A 15,807-nucleotide genomic window follows, 5' to 3' on the forward strand; every position below is an offset into this window, starting at 1 on the left:
CTGTCCTGAGTCCCTGTACTGGGAGAAAAGCAGGATATAAATAAATAAAATAAATAAATAAATAAATAATAATAATAGCACTTTCTTCAACATCGTGAAATTGCAGTTCTTTGGAACTGAAATGTACAAAAAGTATGGATTTAAATACACATTCTGAGTGGTGGTGGTGGGGAACCATGTGTCTTCTTTTAAAAAGGACCATCTATACTAGTTTAAAGATCATGAATCATGAAAACAAAGGAGAGGAAAAGTCTTAAAATTGCCCACTGACAATCAGCACACAGATAGCAGACTGAGGAGAGACACAATCACTTGACTATTCTCTTCCTCACTATGGTGGGATATATTATATTGCTATTACATTATTTATATTAAGAGATATAGCCACATTAGTCTGAACTGGTACGCAAAGGGATCTTGTAGTACCTTTGAGACTAACTGAGGAAAGGATGTTATACCATAAGCTTTTGTAGACTTGGGTAGCATCCAACACTGCAGTAATAATCCAGTTTGACACTGCTTTAACTGCCATAGCTCAATGGTGTGGATTTCTGGGAACTGTGGTTTTGTGAGTGTTTCAGCCTCCTTTGTCAGAGAGGTCTGGTGCCATAACAAACTACGTATAAATCAAACTGTCGAATGGGATTATTTCTGCAGTGTGGACTACTTCCTCAGATGAAGGGAAGTAGATCAAGTCAACGAAAACTTATGCTACAACTACTTTTGCTCAGTTAGTCTCAAAGGTGCTACAAGATCCCTTTGCGTAAAATTATTTATATTAAATAATTTGGTAACCATTTGTAACTTTGCATATATAATTCATGCACACAAATAAAGTAAATGCAAAGGTTATGCCAATCTGTACCATCTCCTTCTGAGAAGACTGAGGTATAAGATATGAACCTCATTCTGAATAAAAATATACTCTTGTTTACTGGGTTTGAGGTGAGAAGAATAAAGTAACAAAAGAAACATATATGAATTTTGCTGCATTTTGAAAAAATGAATTGACAAGAAACAGTTACCTGAGACATTGCAACAAGGGTGGAATGGAGTTTGTTGCTGTGTGGCTTCAAATCATTTCTGACTTATAGTGACCCTAAGGCGACTTTATCATGGGTTTTCTTGGCAAGATTTGTTCAGTGAGTCTGTCACTGCCTTCCTCTGAGGCTGAGACAGTGATTTGCCTAAGGTTACATTTCAAAAATAAATGGAAATGTTTAGGAATTAATGAGAATTAATGAGAATGGAGTAGCAATGAAATTATTTCACTGGCACTGCAAGTAACATTTTCTTCTTACTTTTAAAAGGTTCTTCAAGGGCGTTCAAAGAAACATTTTAAGCAGAATTTCTTAAAACAAAGTAACAAAAACTTATGAAAAAGCAAAGAGCAATGCACAGAATAATTGACTGTGTTGGTTTTTAAAAAAGAAAAGCAAACAATGAGGTTTTTAAAAAATATGATAATGGGGAATTAAAATGAATCTCGTTTAAAGAATAACATGCCAAGATTTAGAATTTCAGTAACAATAATTAAGCAACAAGGACAAGCAATAGCTGAGAAACACATTTCAGGGGAATTGTTTGGCACACAATGATATGGCAAGGAGCAACAGAAGAGGAAATGAATACCTAACTGACAGAGACATAATCAGAAAACAGCTTACTTACTATCCATTAAAAGAATCTTATGTGAATTGAACTATCGACCTCAAACCACAATTTAATGCCAAGTAACAGCAGTGAAGGCAATGGGATTATACCAGTATCATTCTGGGAAGAAGAGAGTTGTGGTTATACATTTTGAAAAGTTAAAAGATTGCATCTGAAAGCCCTAAAAGATGCTGAAGGTAACATTTCTCACTGTACTTTTAGACAACTTTAGACAAGTTCTGTCTCATTACTTCACAATACTGCTCATTTTCTAATTAACAAAACAAGGTAATATAACTGAGGCAGTCAAATTTGTTCTTTTAGGTACCCAGAAGATTTACTTTGAAAGCCATAATTATATACAATCTTAAAAACGGGATGCCTATAATGATATCTTTTCTGGAGAGAAACGTATATATGCAATTAGTGTGATTACAATACAACAATAACCGATCACTACCAACTATTATAAAATCGTAAACTATTATTCAGTGCACTATAAAATTTAAAACCTAATTGAAAATGCTATTTTAGTATAATTCCCACAAGCCATCATTCTTTAATATTGTGAAATGAATGAGGTTTTCGTGGAGCTATTAATTGATACTGACAAGCAATAACCACTGGAATGGAACTCCAATTATGAGCAGCAATTAATCACTTTTACTGTCATCTGTGGTGTCAAACAAAATTCAATAAAGTTCTAAACACTAAAAGAGAAATTTTTTACTTCTTGTGGTTGAATACAATCCATGCAAATCAGAAGGCCTTTTATTGGGAGAATTGTGTCAGTTATTTTTGCACTAACAACAGGACATTCGGTGGATTTTCAAAAATTACATAAGATTAAATTTTGACTTGATTTAGACTTTCTCTAATAATGGTTTGTTCTGAAGCAGCTGTTATCAGCATGGGACAATTAACAACAGGCATAGTTTTATGGCAGATAAATCATTAAAAAAATTAATCTATATCACCTGCCTAAATTATTTCTCTGTATTAAAATTGTAATGGCAACTCTAAGATTCTTATGATGTCCAAAACTTCCTTTCAGGCCCCAAACAGATGCAAGTTCCATTAAATATGGATGACAGGAGCTGCTGGGGATTGAATTGGCAACTCTTGGTTCTCTTGCATCTGCCCCTTGTGTTGAAATATCAGTACGTCAGCTTTAAACATATTTTAGGGTAGGTCTAGCCAGCCCCACTCTTTACTGGCTATTCTGGATGGGAAGGGCAATAAAAGGTTTCCTGACTGGGTGAAGAATTTATTTGAGCAACAGTGACATTCCTGGCTGGTTTCCTAACCCTGTCCCCTGTCCTAGGTGGGTTTCCTTTGGTTATGTCTGCTTGGTCATTTAGTTCTCTCTGCTTTAGATCCAGTGCAAGAACAACTTCTCGTGACACTTCTAAAGGTACACTGCCTTCTTTCAGGAGACTGTTTTAGCCAGATGGCATGGAAAAGTACCTATAGTAGCCAAGGTGGATGATGGAAGATGACAAGTTAAGAAAGGAAATGCTCTGTATGTTGCAAGCAAGGGCACTTTGCAGTAAGTCACAGAAGACTATTGTGGTGTGCAACATGGGGTCATGGGACCATCAGCTGCTCACTTTTCCTTTGCTGTGCCCTACCTATCTTCATTTTTGGAACTCTTTTGAGCAAAGGTGACTTGCTCATACACCATCAATCACTACACATAATGATGCAGTCATTAAGCTTGGAGTCACCTCTTTGAACCTAGTCTGGTCCATTTTAAAGGGGAAAGGTAGAATGCAAATGTAGTTAGTATGGGCTTATAATAAGGTTTCTTTTCATCTCCTTTTTAAAAAAAAGACCAAATACTTTCTGCATGTTGTTTCTTTCCACCAGCAACTGCTAAGTCAAAATGTATGAAAATATTCATAATGTGGTACTTCAGCTTTCCAATGAGAAAATGCATCAAACAGACTACAAAACAATCTGAGAGACAATTTGCGCTGTGTAGAAATCCCACTAAGGGCTGATATGCCTGTCAGTATACACAGATGGAAGGCAGGAGGGAAGATCTGACTGTGAAAATTGTTCAGAAGGGGAAGGGATGCATTTAAATTGACTTTCTCCTACAAAGTGCCCCTGACAACTGTTTTTGGCAGCTCCCAGAGCCCAGCTTGGGAAGAGGAAGGAGGGGGTCTCAAATGTAGTAAGGGTGTCTTCTCATACTTTCCTCTTTTGTCTCCCTTCTCTTCCTCCTTCATTTCCTCCAAATTTCTGCTTCTGCTATCTATTTAGCAAAGGGACCTTAGGAGCATGTTGTAGTTGTAGGATGGCTGCAGACTGATCACTTTATGAACACTGGGGAAAGGAAGATGAGTATTTTGTTTTCAGAAGTGCAGGGTGAATGGCAGCTTCCATGGTGAATCTGATTTGGGTTTCAGTATTAATTTTAGAGGTACTGAACCTGTTTTGGCAACAGAATGGGTACCTTAGATTGTTCCTATGGATTTTTGTTTGAATTTTAGAGGTGCTGAACCTGTTTTGGGGACAGGGTGGATACCTTGGATAGCTCCTGGACTAAACTTTGGAGAAGATTCATTGCACCACTGACATGGAATCCACCAGGCACCCCGGGAAGTTTTTTTTCTCTCTTTTAATTTCTTTAAATGAATACACAAATGTTGGGTTCTGAGGTTTTTATTTTCAAGAAATACATCCACCCACATTCAGAATGTATGTCCAGTAGGGATAACCAAAGATACTTCTGCTGCCTGAGGAAAAGACAAGATGTTACCCCCTCAGCCATTCTGTGTATAGAGACCACCTTGACTGGCAGATAACTCTTTATCACAGGTGACTCCATCTCTCCTGAGAACAACACTTGGTGCAGTTCTGTCTCCTACTTTGTGACTGTTCCTTGTCTCTGAAGTGATCTAGGCAAGTGGATGGGACTCTGAGGCATTTTCTCACATCATGTACTGTACATTTTCCTCTTCACTGACTCTGTCTCCTGTTCCACCCATCCCAACTGGTAAAGGGCTCTCCTAGTTCCCCCCCCCCCTTCCTTAAGCTACAGCTAGCCTTATTTTATTATTTCTCAAAACTGGGGAAAATTAATTCAGCTCAAAAGAACAGCAACACAGGTGCATAAAATTATTAAGCAAGAATACTCCATGATTCATCATGTGAATTTCTTTTATAGGGGAGATTCTAACATCTAAAACAAAACAAACCACTTTTACCTGTTAATTTCAGTAGTCAATATCCTTCATTTAAACTCAATGTGTGTGTGTGTGTGTGTGTGTGTTTAAAAAAACAAAACAAATTCTTCTGTTTCATTATTATCTAGGAGGCATATTAGCAAATCAGAGATACATGGAGTGCTTTCTCCCCTCTGGTATCTGGTCAACACAATTTCTGCAGCAGCAGATACATTAACCAAACCATTTCTGTTAAGAATCATTCAAAACATTTAACAACACTATCAGTGAATCCAACATTATTTCTGGGCTCTGAATATAGTTGATTATTTTTGAGATGTTTTCCAGAACTTGCTTATCTGACAAACCTTCCAGAGATGTGAAAAGCTGTAGGTGCAGACACGTTTTTGCTTAGTTTCAAGAACAATTTATAGATATATGCCAATTAATAAATATCACTAAGCCAGCTTCGGTCTCTTGTCAAGTCACCAGGTTCCTCTCTTGTAATATAATATTCCATTTGACTGCCAGATTACTTGTTCTAAGTTCCTGCACCACCCCCCCCAGCTCCCATTAAGACCAGGGGGCTGTGTACACTATTTGAAAAACCCTAACTCAGTTTGAATTGGCCACATGATGCCCTGATCAATTTTCAGTGAGTGCAGGGCTTTTTTCTCTGGAATTTCCTTAAAAAATTGGATGTTCAGATGTATGACCAGCAGAACTTGTGGTGGAATGGCAGTCACATGATCATTCCCACCAGGAAGCCACCACTCTCAAGATACTATAGGAATTTTGAGCATCTTGTTCCCAATTTTTTAAAAGGGTGCTGCATTTGCTGTGCACAACCAGGTATCAGTATATCCACTTTGTAGATCTCCCCCTCCCCACATCTTCAATTAACTGCTTGCCAGTGATGAACAAAGGGCAGTCCTCCCATGGGGAAAAAAAGGAAGCAAGGGAGTGTCCTGGACCAGGGCAGAAATGCATTTGTTTGCATGCTAGATGGAGAGAAAAAAGTAAAGCAGAGCAGCCACAGATGTGTGGCCAAAAGTGATTTAGGAAAACTGGTTTGTGCACCAGCATTTTACTACAAAGTGATCTCGGGATGGGGAGATGTATGGCTGCTTATGTCAAATTTGCTGTGAATTGCCTCAATGTCTACAGTAATAGTATAGACAAGGCCAGGGTCACTGTAAATTTGGAAAATCAAAAGCCCACTCAGATTTTGTGGTAAGAATAGACCTGCTCTGAATCCTTGGCAAAGAAGAAGCCTAATTCTGTCAGCTACTTCCTGTTCTTCCTCCAAAGACTGTTTCCCCGAATATAAGACATACCCATAAAATAAGCCATAGCAGGATTTCTAAGCATTTGTGCAATATAAGCCATACCCCGAAAATAAGACATAGTGACAGACCCGGCACAGAACGGAAGGGAGCAGGAAGGGAGCGGAAAGTTTGGGGCCAATGGTTCCAAAGGAAATGGAGCCGCAAGAAATTCAAGATGGAATTCCAGGTTTGGAAAGTTATGACCATGTTCCAGAAGAAGATGACTTAACTATATTTGACTAAATGTAGAATGTTGTACCATACGTAATAAAAAAGAAGACATCCCCTGAAAATAAGTCATAGTATGTCTTCTTGAGGAAAAATAAATATAAGACAGTATCTTATTTTCGGGGAAACATGGTACTAGCTGAGTATAAAGGAATCCTTTAATAGCTAAGAGGATATATAAATAGGTCAGGCTTTTGGATCCCACACTGTTTAAAATTCCATTATAAAGACGTCATAATTGTCCATAGAGCTCTTGGTTATTTAAGTGCTTCCAATATTAGATAAATAATACAGTATTGTGATTTTCTTCCCAACCCCCAGCTACATGTGCTTGAACTTTTGGCTTTGGTTCAAACTGTTACAGTGGCCTCTTACAGTAATTTCAGACTTAATGAAAGACCTTTAAGGGGAAAAAACATTACACAAATAATATGTAGTCAGTAATGGCTATGATTTGGCCAGTAATTAAATTAACCAGACTTCCAGGGTGTCTTCAGCTACATTAAAGAAATTTCTCTCTCTCCATGTGTGTATGTGTTTTTGTCTTGGTGGGGAGGGAGGAAAGATACAGTGGTCTTTTGGCTGGCAGTTAAAGATTCTTGTGGTTATTTCCCATTGAAATGTCAATATAATTGGGCTTGTTAAATGTAAATTGATCAACTCAACCAATTATAAGAGACAGAAAAGAGAATAAGCAGAGGTGTGGGATTTTTTCCAGCTTATTTCAAACAAAAGTTGATATTTTCAGCAACTTTAACCTAGGCTTAGTTTCTTTCCTGGTACATAGAAACAAATTATTTTTAAAAAAATGAATTTTCATTGTTCCAACAGCAACTTAACACCCACACTGAAAAACCTCCAGTATTTCATCATCCTATCCTTTAACAAGACATTTTTGATTTTTTGCAAATGCCTTAACATTGAAAAAACTCCAAAACAATGAAATGTAAAAATCTGAAGGCTTCATAGAAAATGTTCAATCTGTCAAACACCATTTTTCTCACATTTGTTTAAATATAATGGGGAATTAAATATAGGTTTACCAAATGAATTGAATTTCCAAAAGAACAAGACTTCTATTGCATTCCTTTATCAACTGGCAGGCAAATTAATTTTAGTGTGAAGATTTATATAGTGTTAGTTCCTGATATGGCTTCTTACAGGGAGTGAATTGTTCCTTTCCTAGATATTATTAATGTAATAACAGCAAACAGGATGGGGATGCATTTTTAAAATAGCAAAGTACAACAGGTTAAATCTCTGAGTCATTTTATTCTACAATATACAGAGAAGCTTTCTCTAACCTGAGTTCATCCAGGTACATCAGATGACAACTATCATTGTCCAAACTATGTAGGGTGAGGATGATGGTAGATATAAGACAAAACATTTGTAAATCTAAGGACACTGGTGACCTGTGGCATGGATTACTTATACTCACTGTCCAGCGTACAGGCAAGCAGTACCCAGTACCCATTTGGGACAATGCAACAAAATGGCAGAGGATATATATGGAGTATTCATGCCTGTACAATCTTGGTTTGTATCTTGGTTTGTCCTTCTAGCCCTTGAGATGTTGTTGAACTTGTAACTCCAAGTACAGTCTGCCCTCCCCATATGCGGGGGATCAGTTCCGGACACACACACCCTCATATGGGGAAAAGAGTGTATGCTGAAGCTCCATAGAAAATATTGGGGCACGTGCTCGCAGCTGTGCGTACTCGTGGTGGTGCAGGTACGCAGCCTATTACTTTTGCTGGGGCTTGCCTTCCGCGTAAGCTCAAAGCTGTGGAAGGCAAGCTCGCCTATGGGGAAAGCTGATTGTCTTACTCACCACCTCAGCTATGCTGGCTAAGACTGCTGGGAAATGCATTCCAACAACCTCCGAAGGATTGCTTGATTCATACCCATTCTAGCCTAATGCAAATTTCCTGCTTGTACATTTCTGCTGTGGCTGATCTTGCTGCTCTCTGTTATTCCATTTTATGTTGGAACTACATTTTTGTATCTTAACCTTTCAATTCTACTCCTCAGAGATGTGTAGAACTCCTTCATGACTGCTTTGTCTCTTCACCTTGTGGTTTCTGGAAGACCTTCCTCTTCAAAGTTGTCTGGAAGTGTGGTAACAATTACCTCTATTTCTAAAGAGCTGGTTTTGTTTGTACATAGCCCTGAAAACAATTCACATTTGATGAATAAGCAAACATCCCCTGTCTTTTTTTTCCTGAAGTATGTTTTGAAATTCCAGCACCAAAAGGGCAGGGAAAAGGATACAGATGCTAAATGACCAGTAGTGCCCAATGCAGATTACTAAGGTCCATGCCTACTGGGTGAAAGTAGCCATTTAGCAGCCATGCACATTTCACTACTGGTCACTGATAGCTTCTAATAAATTACCACGCAAGCTGAAGCTGAATAAGCTTCATTTGCATTGCGCTCCTATGTTTCAAATTCCAAAGTTTTCAACAGGAGAGTTCTACATGTGCTTAGTATCTCCCACTGGAATCAGTGGGACTTTCAAGTGCTAACTTTGGTTGCATCATACTCTGCCTCTGCACATTTTTCTGAATCTCATTCAAATGCAAATAGCTGACACAAAATATATTAATAACTATCAATATTAACTGCTTGTTTAGAGCTAAGGCATACATATATCATTCCATGTGAATACTTTTAAATGCCAATAATGGGAGAGATCTCAATCACAAAGAAGTGATCTGTTTGACATTCAATGCCTGCTGGATGGAACAGCATTCCAATGCAGTGGTACAGCATAAGAGAGAGAGAACCAACCTATGACATTGTTCTGGTAGGACATAATGCATCACTATTATTGCTCCAGCCATAAGGAAACATGGTCAGGCTTTGCACACCCTCAGCACAGCTTCTGGCCACTCTGGGGGTGTGAGTCGCCTGCATGCCCCACTCCCAAACCACCTTTCTTGCCCATTTGCTTTGAGCCTCAGATTCATAAGCTGTTGAAAGATATTTTGAAAATCAACATTCAAATGAAACCTGATTTTTCATCTTATTGTGTAAGATAGAAAAGCATCCAGAAAAAAAGCATGGATTTTTAAAATTATTATTATATATGGTGACTGCTGCCAAACTTATATATGCATAGAGCTAGAAAGAAACTCCAACTCCAACACAAGAGGAATAGCTGATGAAGCTATAACTTGGCACAGATGAATAGGCTGATCAAATTGATTAAAGTGATACCAGGAGTGAACTTCAAAAATGGTTGGAACGTACTGATAATGTACCTGAGACAAATGTGAGGGAATCTCTCAGTTTTGGATTTTGAATAGTATAGTAGAATGTAACAGAACAGTATAGTAAAAGTGTAGTGGTGTGAACATTGGACTATGACTCTGTAGACCAGCTCGGCCATGTAAACCCACTGGGTGACCTTGTGCAAGTCAGTCTCTCAGCCTCGGAGAATGGCAATGGCAAACCCTCTCTGAAGAAATTTGCAAATAAAACCCTGTGACAGATTCTCCTTAGGGTCACCATAAGACAGAAATTATTTGAAGGCACACAACAACAAAAACAATAGGAGAATTTCACTTACTATAATAAAACAGAGATAATATCATAAACAAGAAAGATAGATGGACACTATAGCAACTACAGTCAGTTAGTGGGAGATAGGAAGTCATTGCCATATTTTGTTTAATTTGTATTGTTTCTATCATGTTTAGTTTGGATTGTATTGTTTGTATTGTTTTGGTTTGTTTGGATGTAATTGCTAATATGGTATTTTTAACTGAATAAAAAGAAGTTAAATATTGGCAATAAAAATGTCTCACTGTGGGATGTGGACAAAGCATCAAAACTGAAACACATACACATTAGAACAGTGGTTCCCACACTTTTTCAGGCCACCACCCCCTTTTATCTCGGGTGACAACCTTAGCACCCCGAATGGCAATTTGTTGATATTAGGTCTACTGTTCTACTGCACATTCAAAACAACCAATCTTGGTCACTGCTCCTTTTGCACCCAGTCACCTTGGGAGCAGCAACCAAGCAGTTGCTGAGCAGCGAACAAGATGCCTCTCACTCGTGCCAGCATTGTGGTAAAGGTTTGCGCGGGCAAGAGGCTTCTCACTCACTGCTTGACTGGCTGCTTGGTCACTTCTTCATTTAACCCAGTCTCCCTCAGACCACCAACCGAGCAGCTGGCTGAGCAGTGAACAATAAGCTTCTCAGCCATTCTGGCCTTGTAGCAAAGGCCAGTGCAGGCAAAAAGCTTCTAGAGGGAGAGGGGCGCAGCCAATGTGTGTATAGTGGGTTTACAGAGGTCACATCCTTTGGACTGGAAACTGCCACGGAAATTGAGATATTTTAACTACAGGAGCTGCTCCTAAGCAAAGGACTCTTTCCAGTAAATAACCTGGGATATTCCTACCCCCATTCCCCAAAGACATGTCTTCCCCACACAGCTTCAAGTGTTCACTCACCCCACCCAACCATAAACATTGCTTCTTCTTCTACCTCTTCTCTCAGCCTATCCAATGAAAGAAAGCAGAAGCAGGCTTAAGTGCACAAACCTTAAGTAGGGACTCAAACTTTAAAGCTCTTTTTTGCTGCTTTTTTTTACCCACTACCACATGCTCTAACTCCTTGCTTCAGTCAGTCAGTCTGTCCCAAAATAGTGTCATTCTAAGACACAGAAATGATACACTGTGCCCAAGCCTTGCAAGAATTTCCTGCCACAACCAGTGAAAGATGTGCCTAAGAGAGTGAGCTTGTGTGGGTAGGTGAAAAGTGGGAGAGACTCTCACTTTGTGGTGATTTTATGGGACCCTGAACAAGAACCCTTCATCCCCACTATGGCCCTAAAGGTTATTTGTTCCCCTTGTCTTTCTTGGACACCAATACATTAATTGAAGGTTCTCTCCACCCCTTTTTCCTCTCACCAGCCCCATGCTGCCCCCTTCCCCTTCACTGCCACTAGGGGGCATACTGACCACTTTGGGAATCACTGCATTAGAACCTTTTGCTGAACACTATTGTTCATGCAATGGTGTCATTTAAAGGGTACATATACAATTTAATTAGATTTCCATTTTTTCCACAGTAGATTAACCTGACACATTGCTAACCAGGAAGGAAAGAAGAAAAGAAGAAAAAAGGAAGAAAAAAGATGGATTGGGAAAGAAAAGAAGAGATTTTTCTTCTTCTTAGTTAAATCCTTCTCACTTGTCCCAATTTCAAAATAATGTAAGAATGTTTCTCTTTAATCCCTTTCAGTAAATGAATTTTTGCTAATGTTAATTCCAACCCGTTCTGTATATGTATTTGCCACAGTTATGCATATGGAGAATCTGTTTGGGAGATTATTGGATTACCATTTTTTGGAGATTACCCTAGAAAAATCTGATGCACAGTTGTGCTGCAATTGTCGAAAAGCTTGGGATTTTGCAGCTTTGATTACTTTTGATTTGTCTGAGGAGCTTTTAAATAAAATAGTTGGGAGATTTCTTCCTGTTCAGATGTTTCTAATAGGATTACATTGTCTGTTCAGCACGCTGTCTTGAAAGTAGTACACCAAGCACTCTGCCATATTTAGCTCCACCCGCATCCCTGTATCGCAGTTACCCATCTCATTAGTAGAATCAAAGACTATGCAAACTTTTGATTATCATTATACTCACCTTGAAATGTTCACTTCTCTTTTCATCTTCAGTGCATTCCCAGAGGAAATAATAAATAATACCACACCATATGGCAAATGGGATCAGCTGTAACTCCACATGGTTTGTGGAATACAGTCTCTTTTAACATGGCTGTGCCTGGTCTTTTTTATACTCTACAACAGGCATGCTTGCAGGTGCCTGTTTCTGAATTATGAGCATCATCTCTGACACCAATAGAACACAGGGGAAAGGATGGCTTTTCCCTGCCTCTCTTCCCATGCTCCTTTGGCTGTACAATCTCAGCCCAGAGTTAAGGAATGTTACTTCTTTAGACAGCAACATCCAGAATCCCTCGGATGGTACAGGTAGTCTCCATGCTGTCTAGGGCAGTGGTTCCCAACCTTTCTAATGCCGCGACCATTTAATACAGTTTCTCCTGTTGTGGTGACCCCCACTATAAAATTATTTTCATTCCTACTTCATAACTTTAATTTTGCTACTGTTATGAATCGTATTTTCATTCAACATAAGTAAAGCATAGTGCTAAATCATAAAAAAAGCCTCAGAGGATGGCAAAGGCAAAGCTCCACTGAAGAAACCTGTCCCTAAAGCCCCAGGATGGGTATGCCTTGAGCCTTGGGCATGAAGCCACACTCTCTCAGCCTCAGAGGATGGCAATGGCCAGCCCCCTTTGAAGAAACCTGTCCAGAAAGCCCCAGGATAGGTTTGCCTTGAGCCTTGGGCAAGGAGCTACGCTCTCTTAGTCTCAGAGGATGGTAATGGCCAGCCCCCTTTGAAGAAACCTGTCCAGAAAGCCCCAGGATAGGTATGCCTTGAGCCTTGGGCAAGGAGCTACGCTCTCTTAGGCTCAGAGGATGGTAATGGCCAGCCCCCTTTGAAGAAACCTGTCCAGAAAGCCCCAGGATAGGTATGCCTTGAGCCTTGGGCAAGGAGCTACGCTCTCTTAGTCTCAGAGGATGGTAATGGCCAGCCCCCTTTGAAGAAACCTGTCCAGAAAGCTCCAGGATAGGTATGCCTTGAGCCTTGGGCAAGGAGCTACGCTCTCTTAGTCTCAGAGGATGGTAATGGCCAGCCCCCTTTGAAGAAACCTGTCCAGAAAGCCCCTGGATAGGTATGCCTTGAGCCTTGGGCAAGGAGCCACACTCTCTCAGCCTCAGAGGATGGCAATGGCCAGCCCCTTCTGAAGAAACCTGACCAGAAAGCCCCATCATAGAAGGGCAGAGGGGTAGTGGTTCAAAGTGAAAGTGAAACTCTTTGGCTGTGCTGTCTCTCTTCCTTTTTGTAGAGCTCTATGTTCCTGAGAGAGGCAGGAAAGGGGACTCTGTGGGCAGTTGCTAAGCAACTGAGGAGGGGCCTGGAGCTGGCTGCTGCTCTAATGGGCCTAGCTTGGGGGCCCTTTGTTTGGGAAGTGGTGCTCTGAGGGGGGTCCCTGGCGACCCCTGGGAAATTGTAATTCAACCCCCAAAGGGGTCCCGACCCCCAGGTTGGGAACCACTGGTCTAGGGATTCTGGAAGTTGTTGTCCAAAATGCAACTATTCATGTCTTTGTCACACAGCCAAATCCTCTTTCCAAAGAAGGAATTTTATGGATATATGCAATTAAATCTGTTCCATTTAAACTAGGGATTTACCTATGCTTAGGATCATACTATACAGTATAGCAATTCTGCTCATTCATACCTCTGATTGTTCATAACAGCACTATGAATGCTCCCATATCAGAAAAATGCTATCAGACTAAGGAGATTACTACATGTTGCTTTTAAACTACAATAATACTTGGAAAAGTGGCTTTGGTGATACTTATCATACCACAGTGTCTCTGGCCTGTATTTCCCCAAGTGAGGGAATCCCTTTTCAGTGATGGTAGAAACACATCAATGAACTCACAATCACATGAGTCCCCAAGTGCAAAACATCACTGCCAATGATTAAGTTCTGTAATCATGTGGTATCTTCTCTCACCCTGTCCCTCCTCCTCCTCCTCCTCCTCCTCCTCCTCCTCCTCCTCCTCCTCCTCCTCACTATTCCCATGCAGCCTGATTACCTTTACTTCTTTTTCTATTTCTTTTCTTTTTTGTAAACAAAACCCTTAAATTACAGTAGCAGAGCTCTGGAATTGCACAAAAAGTGAAAATAAAATAAAATTAAAATTAAATTATAAAACCAGAAGTCATGCTGGGTAAGGCATAGGGCTGGGAGGCAGGGTTAAGGAGGGCAGTGAGCAAGATAGTGGCAGTAACGTGACTGCAAAGACATGTGGTAACAGCTATTACTCAAACAGGTACAATTTCATTTTCACTGACATGCCCAACTGCAGAGAGAACAGGGCTCATGTAGTAAACCCCTAAGTGCCAGTGTTGTCTAGTATTTAAGCTGTTGATGCAGGACCTATGAGAGTCAAGTGTCCACTGAGCTATGAAAACACACTGGGCAACCTTGTCTCAGTTACGCTCACACACTCAGTCCAATTTAGCTCTGAGATTTGTTTTAAGAATCAAGCCTTGAACACATTGGGAGAAAGAACGGTGAGATACAAAAATAAATGTAAATGTAACAAAGACTAAGCTTTTTCTGTTTTCCTTCAATTCAGCCCCAACTAAGTCTACTACATACATTTAACAGATCAGTACTTCCTCAGCACACATCATTGCTAAGCACAGCTTTCAAAGCCTTAGAGTTCAACTGAAGGGACAACAGGAAATACATTCTTAATACGTTAAGGGATGTGAGAACAGGGAAGAAGTCAAACTGTGACACCTTCTACGAAACAGCTACAGTCAGTAACTGGAGATTTTTTTGGGGTACAGTAATGAAAGAGGAGACTTGAAGGCACGCATGCACACACACATAAACCAGGAAAGAGCAGGTGCTTTCACTACAGTACACTGGCTTTTTACACTACAGCCAGGGGACCTAATTTCAGAAGACTTTTTGCTTTCTCTTTTAAAAGCTTATAGCCCACATGGGGAGGATGTGGTTGATGGAAACCAAATAATGACAGGCATGAAAGGCTCCCCCTTTTTTTCTTCCTTGGCACATATAGAGTGACGAAAGTACTAACAACAGAAGCAGACCCTCTGAGACCCCTGAATTGTGATTGTGGCTAACTGTTGGGGCTGCTTCATCCTTATCTGTTGCAACCTGGAAGCCACTCTAGGAACATGTGTGTAAACTGTGTCCTCTCCACCCGTTTTGTCCTCCTTCTTTTTGGATGATGTAGTTCCTTCTATATATGTGTATATTATGAAAGCCCATCCTCTGCTTTTCTGAAGAATTGAACTAAATTACAATAGTAGTTGCCTTGCTGCATGGATTTTTAGGATGGGTTATGACTTTTTGATCTGTCAGCCCTTCTGAGCTTCAGTGTGTATGTCCATTGCTTTACAACGGGGAAGGGCTCTATTTTTCTGTAGACATTTGTCAACACAAACTGCAGAAACCCTGAAACGCTGCTACCCAATGTAAGCATTCCACTCATGCTAGAGGCAAACAAACAAACAAACAAACAAACAAAATTTCATAGGAATTAATGAACTCCCAAAAGGCTTTCTGGACATGTTGAGAGAGTTTCTTCATAATTCAGCAATATGTCTCCACAACCCTACATGTAAATCTGTAAAAGGAAGCGTCCTTTATGTGTGTAAACTCTCCAAACAATAGGGCACCTTGCACAGACCAATTACAGGGAATGCCTATAGGTGTATAACAGATTCATCCTTGCAGAAATTTTCCCATAATGCAAAGGAGAAAACCACA

General features: G+C 40.0%; 1 protein-coding gene across 2 annotated transcripts in view; it reads right to left on the minus strand.

Annotated features, from left to right (window-relative positions):
* The window catches only part of B3GALT1 (beta-1,3-galactosyltransferase 1), a 416,413-nt gene that overhangs the window by 209,783 nt on the left and 190,823 nt on the right, over positions 1-15,807 (minus strand). The window lies entirely within an intron of this gene.

The sequence above is a fragment of the Sceloporus undulatus genome, chromosome 1 (assembly GCF_019175285.1).
Source record: "Sceloporus undulatus isolate JIND9_A2432 ecotype Alabama chromosome 1, SceUnd_v1.1, whole genome shotgun sequence".
Classification (NCBI taxonomy): domain Eukaryota; kingdom Metazoa; phylum Chordata; class Lepidosauria; order Squamata; family Phrynosomatidae; genus Sceloporus; species Sceloporus undulatus.